The sequence below is a fragment of the Paramormyrops kingsleyae genome, chromosome 11 (genome assembly GCF_048594095.1).
Source record: "Paramormyrops kingsleyae isolate MSU_618 chromosome 11, PKINGS_0.4, whole genome shotgun sequence".
Taxonomy (NCBI): domain Eukaryota; kingdom Metazoa; phylum Chordata; class Actinopteri; order Osteoglossiformes; family Mormyridae; genus Paramormyrops; species Paramormyrops kingsleyae.
In genome coordinates this window covers 10972122-10981943 of record NC_132807.1, presented here as the reverse complement: position 1 = coordinate 10981943, position 9822 = coordinate 10972122, and positions in this window count along the sequence as shown.

Genomic DNA, 9822 nt, shown 5'->3' with positions numbered 1-9822 from the left:
TCCCCGCCCTGCCATGGGTTGGCGCCCCATCCTGGGTTGTTCCCCGCCCTGCCATAGGTTGGTGCCCCATCCTGGGTTCTTCCCCGCCCTGCCATGGGTTGGCGCCCCATCCTGGGTTCTTCCCCGCCCTGCCATGGGTTGGCGCCCCAACCTGGGTTGTTCCCCGCCCTGCCATGGGTTGGTGCCCCAACCTGGGTTGTTCCCCACCATGCGATGGGTTGGCGCCCCATCCCGCGACCCTGAATAGGACAAGAGGTTACAGAAAATGCATGGATGGATGAATATAAACCATAATGTTGCATTACAACCCATCCAGGGTCTACCCCATCCTCACAGCCTGAGTTGCTTGGGGTAGGCTCCAGGGGACCCTGACCAGGGTAAGTGGTTAGAGGATGGAAATGGACGGATGGACTGAGGGATGGATTGAGGGATGGATGGATGTTGCAACAACAAATACTGTTCTATTGTTTTGCCACATGTACTTATTCTAAAGGAAGATTTTGAACAAATGTGCATCTCACATGCCAGTGTAGTATGTCCAGTGAAGTCAAACGTGTTTTTGATATTTCCCTGCAGTCTCTGTTAAAAACTGAAGCCTTGTTTGCTGGTATATATGGGACGTAGTGCTGTTACTATTCTCAGAATGGTTCATATGAGGGGGTGCAGGAAATCTCCTTCACACAGTGTCTCATTACTAAGTTAGTGTTTCACGCGAGCTATGCAGCATCAGGTTTCTAATGACACACAGTAATCACTATTCCTTATTATTACTCTACGAATGACATTGCTATTTATAGATTATGCAAGAATACACAATAGATGCAAGAGTCTATTATGCAAGAATGTAATTTGTTTACATTTGAGTTTTTTTTAAACACATTAACAGATGAGCTTTATATCATTATGGCAAGGACTGGAAAACAAAAAATTACTAATTGCTGGCCTCAGTGAACAAAAGACAACAGAGAATACAATATAACAGTTTCTTAACTTAGACAAACAATTACTAAGTGATCGACATTTATGCATCATTTACTAAGCCATCTGTCAGAAATCCTTTTAGAAAACTCTTTTTCTATTTACAAAGAGGAATATTTCTGCCATATCTGTAAAGATATTGAAAAGAATCAGTCTTTTTTCAAATAAGTAGCTGTGTTTCTTTTTGGGACAGGTACCCCTCTCTCAAACTTCAAAATATGAATTTAAGTATAGTTACAAAGATCATACACACACACATATATATATATATATATACACAAACACAAAACTTCATAGCTCATTGTCACATGAGCCTAGATATCAGGCAGCAAGGGATACAAGGCCGTCAAACGACCCCCACCCAGCCATCCTCTCTACCCAATTGTCCTGCGAAGGGTCACGGTGGCCCCAAGCCTACTATCCATTGAACCAAATAATTATTAACAGTGTATTTTTAAAGAGTATTTTACTTCATTTTAAAAAGCCCCACACTGGCTGTTGGCGTCATTTGCACGCTTATTTTTTCCTTGCCCCACCACTGGGCATTTCATAGCCTGGTTTGCCCACCTAATCAGCCATTCACTAATTGGCCATGTGTCAGTGCTGTGGCTTGACGTGCCTGCCATTCCTTAGCCTGCTGTCCCCCCAGCGCTTTTGCCTCAATCTGACACAGCAGCTAACAGCAACTCACGGGGTTCTATTTGTGGCATCTTTAGAATTTGGTTGTGTCAGCCTTTTTCTGCGGCACAAATCAGCAAGATAAGGGCACTCCGTCAAAGAGTAGCATGACATCCTCAGGAGCCATCTCCACCTGTGACGCTACTGAACGAGGCACTGGGCATCTTTCTGGTGTTCTGAAATAAAAGCAGCATAATGGCCGCTGTTTGCGAAATGCAAAAATACAATTATGAAATCTCAATTTAATACTGTGCTGCAGTTTATAAGACAGATCTTAAATGAATATCACGCATAAATGCATAACAACACCCTGAGAAAAGTTAGTGATATTCTGTGTCTGGTGCCATATTTCAATAGATGTGTCTCACACACAATATATCCTACTGCAAAACAAAAACATTTTCCTTCTTGGTTTTCTTTTAAATAGTGTAGGACCTTCTCAATACAGCCCCTTTTTACCAGCCTCTTAGAATACTAAGAATACTTTGACTTAGTGAAATCGACTGGCCTTCTTAGGGAAACATATTAGAGACCAAGAAAGAAACAAGGGAAACAAGTAAAGCTGAAAGAACTACACACAAACTGAAAAATTATTACTATTGTAGCATCAGTGAGCTGCCTTCTGCTGGTGGGAGCCTATCAGCATTCTCCAGCATGCTTCAAAGCCTTGTGTGTAGCTCCTGTGTATGTTTTGTTGGAAATAGCTGTTCCGTGGACCCGATTGTAGTGTGTGCCATTACCTGTGTTTGTACTCGGTCCTTGCCTGATCTTCACTTGGCTCTTTGTAATTTCTAGTTACTCACTGTGTGTACCATGTGACCTCTCTGTGTTTCCGTTATGCGCGTTGGAGTCGAGGTTGCCATTTGTGTTAATCCTTGTAAGGCTGATAATAAAAAGCCTGGAGTTCGAAGATGTTGCCTCACTTCTTGTTTGCCACTGTGGAGCCTAGTCCGCTGGGTATCACGCTGGTGTAAGAAGCTGAATGCCAGTCGCAGCCCCGAAGACGCTACAAGAACAGACCCGCAACTTTGGGCTTTGTCCCTTCTAGACATTGCACTGGAAGCCTGCTTCAACTTCCCGGATCTGAAGGCAGCATTAAATCAGCAGTTTGGGAGCAGTGGAGGGGTGGCGAATGCCTGGCATTCTACGTTCTACGTGAGCTGCTGCCGATTAGGAGAGCAACCGGAGGTGTTAGCCAATAAGGTCAGTGCCCTGGCCTGGCAGACCTACCCAGCACCCATCCAAGAAGATCTGGCCTTGCTGGCTTTCGTTTCCACTCTCCTCTCGGACTGCTGGCAGCAAGAAATGCACTTGATGGCTCTACGCAGCATGAAGCAGGCGGTAGCGGAAGCCGAGAAAGTAGAAGCAATCCATGGGGCAGCAAGCCAGGAGGGTGCTCTGGTGCGCTTGGTGGTGCTGGACAGCGACACCGACAATATGTTAGCAAGACCAACCCGGGACCACAGGCCCTGCAACAGAAGCTCATCTGCACTGCAGGACGAGAGGCCCCTGGGCATGCTTCTGCCCAGAGTGCACTCCAGGGATGTCAGGCAGCATGTGAGAGGAGGGAGTGAGGGAGACGCCACCCCATTTCAGTGACTTTCCTCGGTCTGACAACCGTGCCAGGACAACCTATCCTGTTGGGTGAGTCAGCCACCTACCCTTTCTGCCCTAAACCAGCACTGGAGTTTGCTGTCGTGCCTTGATTGGCAGCAGCTCTGTAGTCTCCATCATCAGGACAAGATTTTTGCTAGGGATGAAGAAGGTTGCACTGCTGGGGCTGGGAGCCTGCCTAACGCCCACCTGTGCTCCGTGACCAGGAAGACCATTCTGATGCCGGGTCATCAATATCTCCAGGTCTAGCTGGGGGCAGTACTAGTGTACCATGTGTTTTGGCTCAACCCCATTCAGGAAGACTGCATCATGGGGATGGACTTCCTTGCCAGCCAGGGGGCCATTTTCAACCTTGGATGTAACAGCCCTAAGAGTCATGGTTCCCCTGGCCACCACAGTGCAACCCATCTCAGAGAAATTGCAGTCACCCTGGTCCCTGGTAGTTTACCCACAAGTCTCCTCTACCAGTCTGCCAGACCTCTGCCTGAGACGACATCGGCAACCAAGGAGGGAGGGAGCTCCTGGGGGCTCCGACCGCTTCCCTGCAAAAGAGAGGTTTCAGTGTGCCAGCTGCAAGGAACCACGATGCAACCAGCCGGAGCAGCAGGCTGAGGCTGCAGAGGCAGTGCTGCTTGACTGTGAGGAGGCGTGCCACACGTTGGAGGCACAGCTGGCATGGGAGTGCTGCAAGGTAGACCAGGAGTGGGAGTGGAGCCTGCATGACCGTGAGCTGCTGCACAAGCCCACCCAGATTGTGGAGCAGGAGTGCAACTTTGAGCTGCAGAAAGAGGAGCTGGCCAGCTAGAAATGCAAGAGTGATCTCCAGAAGCAGCAGGCTGAGGCTGCAGAGATGGCGCTGCTCAGCCGCAAAGAGGCACGCTGCACCTTGGAGGCCCAGCTGGCCCAGGAGCAGCAGGGGCAGTATCAGTGGGACCTGGATCAGCTGCGTGAGTCCCGTGCCAGGCTGGAGCGGGAGCACCACGAGATGTAAGAGTAAGAGAGGAAACAGTCCAACAGCTAGCAGCAGATCCCCTCAAAGCTGACACCTAGGGGGACCTGCATCGCCAACACCTGCTAACAGCTTTGAATGCACCAGCTATTCTGCTCCCCTAGTCTCGTGAGCAATTCCTAGCTACCACAGTTGCCAAAGAAGGCGCACTGGTGGTTGCCACCAGACCTCTGGTACATCTGGAGATGAGGTGGTGACTAGTTGTGGTAGTAGCCGGGACATTCGACCCTTGCGGGGATTGTGTAGTGTTTTCAAGCCTATTAGCATTTCCGTGCATGCTTGTGAGTCTCATATATACCCCTTGTATGTCTTGTTGTAAATAGCTCTTCTGTGGACCCGATTGTAGTGTGTGCCCTTAGCTGTTTGTACTCGGTCCTTGCCTGATCTTCACGCGTCTCTTTGTATTGTCTAGTTACTCACCATGCATGTGACCTACCATGTGCCATGGGACCTCCCTGTGTTTCCATTATGTACGCTGGAGTTCTGGTCGCCATTTGTGTGTGGATCCCACGGCCCCAGTGCAGTGATGGGGACATTTTGGCCAACAGAGAAGTCCATCCTTTGGTCTGTGTGGATTCCAGTGCCCCAGTGCCTATCTAATTATCTAATTGGTAAATTCTCTCCTGCCCCTTCTCCACCTTAGCTACTGTGTGGTGAGCGTACTGGTGCAGAATGGCTGCCGACACATCATCCAGGTGGGGGCTACACAGGGGTGGTAGCTGAAGTGGCTCCCCATTGGTTCTGTAAAGTGCTATATAAATATATAGATTCATTCTTGAATTAAAGATGTAAGTCATGTCCTTAACTATCCCTCTCTGCTGTGATCAACAAATCGGGAAAATTACCATGTTTGAATAGCAGATTATCTGTATTAATTGCTTGACTGCTTACTAAAAATGAAAAACAAATTAATAAGCATTGGCCATAAATTAGGTAGATTTTCAATTTTCTACAGTCAGGGAAGGATGCATCTGCTTAAAAAATGTAAAGATTTTCCAAAATGACTCAGGAATCCATTGTTTGGACATTGAAAACTCAAGGTGACAAACACTATAGAGTGTGAAGACTTTTACATTACCTGTCTATAGAAACCAAAGTTTTGTTGGAACAAAAAATAAATCAGAGGTCTGGCCTGCCCCCTGGTGGAACTGCCTTCAAATTAAAACAAACCCAATGAAACAGAAGGCTGCGTCCCTCCGTGCTGAGTACTACAGTAACATATTAAGCTCTGCTGAATAAATTTGCTAGTGATGAAACCTTTAACTCGCTCTTATAGTCTAATAAAAAAACTTGAATTCTTTATATATATTTTTTTTTTTACAGGGAAAGGCATTGATTCAGGTAGATTTGAGGAAGCACCAAGAGTGTTTGGGGGGGGGGGGGGGTTAAGATTTGATCCCTACCAATGTTGAAACCAAACCTACACCTAAAGCTGTCACAACTACGTGATTGCTCAATTATTAAAAAGTATCAATTAAAATTGACCTTCTTGATTACTCAGCAACATAGCGGAAGAAAGATGCCGCATACACGATGAGAGTCCAGACTAAAGAGTGAAAGTCTGTTCTCAGCACCCAGTAGTCGCAGAACTTAAATACCACAACAGCACAACTGCAATGTAACACCTGCATTTTAAGCACAGTATTGTTTGTTTTAAATACTCGAAAAGTATATGCCACTTTTTTTGTAATGTTAATATTCGTTTCATTTTCTTGCTTGAAGGCTACGTGCCACTGTTGTTTTTTGTATTGTTCAAATGTTTTGATAAAGGGGTGTATGTTGAAGTACATGGGATTTATTACAGGGATCGTCCATTTAACATCCATTCTCACTAATGGCCGTGGCCTAAAAAATTACAATAAAAACGAAATCTGTGTTTTAATGCCGGATATACCAGCCGCCGTTGTTTAAATGGCGCAGGCCGGCAATGGAAACATATATATTAATTACTGTATTTTCTAAAATTATTGTGAATTTCCAAAATACGAAACAAGTTAGTGTTCTCTGTTATACAAAATGAACAATGTTTTAAATTATAAAAAAATCAATCTTTGAATATAAAACTTTACATGCTACTACACACGATACGTGTTTGTTTACTATGACCGGTAAGGGTTTCGTGTTTACTATGGCCCGGTAAGGGTTTCACGTTTACTATGGCCCGGTAAGGGTTTCACGTTTACTATGGCCCAGTAAGGGTGTCACGCCCACCGGGGCGGGACAGGACAGGGGCTACTCCTCCGACCCTGATTAGACCGTCATTAAAAGAGAAGGAGAGTCCTGATCAGATCATGAAGTATTGAGTCGATGTATCAACACCTTACCGAGAGTTTTCTTGTCTCTCGTCTTCCTCATTTCCCGTACCTGCCCTGTTTGCCTTTTGTTGCAACCTTACCTGTTACGCCTTTCCTCCGCAGTCCAGCTTCCGTCCCTAATGTACCTGCCCTGCTGAGCCCGGTGTCCTCCGTCCTCCTTCCCTTCCGTAACCCCGTCTTGTGTAACTTTGTGGGACCTACCTTCTGGCTGCCGACCTATTTGCCTGGACACCGACTACGACTTTTGCCTTCCGATTCCAGCCTCGTTAGCTTCGGCTCTCATCAGAGAGACCTCCCTGCTCGTGTTCCGTTCACGGAACTGTGACGGGTTCAGTCATTACTCTGTGCTGTTCCTCAATAAAGCCTTCGCCTCGCATATCTGGATCCCCGTCTCTCTCTCTCTCTCCACCTGACAAAGGGTTTCACGTTTACTATGGCCCGGTAAGCTTTTGACGTTTAGTATAGCCCGGTAAGGGTTCCACGTTTACTATAGCCCGGTAAGGGTTTCACGTTTACTATGGCCCGGTAAGGGTTTCACGTTTACTATGGCCCAGTAAGGATTTCATGTTTAGGGTTTCAAGCACAATTTGCTTATAAGCATAATTTAATGTGCATTTTTGTTATAAATCAGTATGCCTTATATATCTCTAAGGTTTTAAAAAGTGCCCAGATGTTGACTTACTGTGTGTGACGGTCCTCTTGTAAGAAGGTGGATCTCGCTCTCATCAGAGAGAGACCTCCCTGCTCGTGTTCCGTTCACGGAACTGTGACGGGTTCAGTCATTACTCTGTGCTGTTCCTCAATAAAGCCCTCGCCTCGCATTTCTGGATCCCCGTCTCTCTCTCTCTCTCTCTCTCTCTCTCTCCGCCTGACAGAATACTTCGCCTTACTGATGGATCCAGCGAGGACCCTGGAGACCCGGATTGCCGCAGTGGAGCAGCTCCTCGCCTCCCAAGCTGCCCAGGTCCCACTCCCGTCCTCCCCACCACGGGCTGCCACTCCCTTGCCAATCGCTCTGCCCGAAAGGTATGACGGGAATCCCGATCAGTGCAAAGGTTTCCTCATGCAAGTAGGCATGTACGTGGAGGAGCACCCGGAGATGTTCACCTCCCCGAGCGCCGAGGTCAGGTTCACTGTGTCCCTGTTAACCGGACGAGCCCGAGAGTGGGCGACGGCACTCTGGATGGATAGCAGCCCCTTACTATGATCGGTGGGGGAGTTTCATCAAGCGCTAATGGAGGTGTTTGACCATCCAGCAGTGGGAAGGCACCCGGGGTGGCGCCTGCTGGAGTGTCGTCAGGGGAACTGCACCGCTGCAGAGTTCTCCCTAGAATTCCGCACCATTGCCGCCGCCCTCCGATGGCTGGATGACTGCTTGCAGGTTATCTGTCTGCGCTGCCTAAACCCTGACTTACAGGATGAACTGTCGGCCAGAGGAGAAGCGCCGTCTTTCGACGAGCTAGTGCACGAAGCGGTTCGACTGGATAACACCGTAAGGGATCACCGACACAGACGACACCCAACAGAGCATGAAAGAACAGCAGGGGGCTCCAGCACCGATTCCACGGAACCTATGCAAGTCGGCAGATCCCCTCTTTCTTTCGCTGAACGGAGAAGAAGGACACAAAGCGGATTGTGCCTATACTGTGGGGGTGCAGGTCATGTCCTCACCGCTTGCCCAGTTCGTTCCAGACGCGAGGAAAAAACCCTGCCGGTAGGTGTTTCCTCGTTATCGCACTCCTCCATAACACAGTTCACTATACCGGTAACCTTGGAATATCGTGGAAGGCATTATAAGGTGCGAGTTCTTATAGATAGTGGAGCAGCCGGGAACTTCCTGAGCAGTGATCTAGCACGTCGACATCAGATTCCCCTACATAGTCTTTTGTATCCAATCGTTATACATGGAGTCACGGGTGATTGCATGGGAGAAGGGACTATAAAACATCTAACCCACCCTGATGCAGATCGGGGTGTTTCACATTGAATCTATGGAGGTGTATGTACTAAACAAAGCAAAAGACCTTCTGGATGGAGCTCCCTTACCACGAGGTAGATTGTAGTGTTGTAGTCAAGACCGCCTAAACCGAGACCAAGACATTGCAGAGACCGGAGGGTATCAAGACCAAGACACTGCCGAGACTTGAGGGTACCAAGACCAAGACCAAGTCCAAGACCAAGACACAATAAGGCGAGACCAAGACCAAGACTGGTCGAGACCAAGACCAAGACCGAAAACAGACTAGGGCTAGAATCAACATCACATTACCCAGATCAACTGTAGAGAAAAAAGGCATTGCTGTAGTGTCATTACTCGTTAAATCAAATTCATGTTATCTTTTCAATTATATTGTCCGTATGTCCATATGTCTCTCATTTAAAATCTCCCAGATTTGTCATAGTTACGAGACCTGATGGAAAATAATATTCTCAGCAATCCTCTCCTATAACCATTTTATCAGACCTCGTCAAGGGAAAGAGATGGGATGTACCAGAAAGATGTTCATATTAAGTCTCTTATACCAGGGACAGAGGCCTCGGGTAAGCTATGAATTAAAGTAATGTATCCTTACTTTGAATTGAAGAGAATGAGCCTCCAGATTGACTTGCACCTCCAAGACCGTGCTTTCTAATCAATGTAAAATACCTAATTTATTTGAATTATAACTATGCTATAGACTTCGCGGACATTTTCGGACATTTTTTTGCCGATGTATGATACGATGTGTATGATGTTTGTGGACTGTGAAGCACTGGCAGTGTCCTTGGAGAAAATGTATAAAATGTAACGTTTTTGAAATGGATGCATCTGACTGGTTGCATTTGAATTGAGGCGCGTAATAAATAATGATACTGTTCTGTGAGGATGTGCAGTTTTCTCTTTTTTCCCCCATCCCATCGAGACCGCTAAGTCCGAGACCAAATAGAGTCGAGACCAAGACAAGACCGAGACCACAAAAAATTGGTCTCGAGACCGGCTCAAGAACTACAACACTAGTAGATTGTACCCGGTTTCCTTGCAAGAACAAGAATCGTTGGATACCTACATCCAGGAGGGGTTGAAGCAAGGGATAATCCAATCATCTACCTCCCCAGTGACGGCAGGCTTCTTTTTTATAAAAAAGAAGGATGGGGGTCTCAGGCCTGTGGTGGATTACAGGGCCTTAAACACTATAATGGTAAAAAGGAGAGAACCTCTTCCCCTGATCCCGTCTGCGTTGGAGCAGT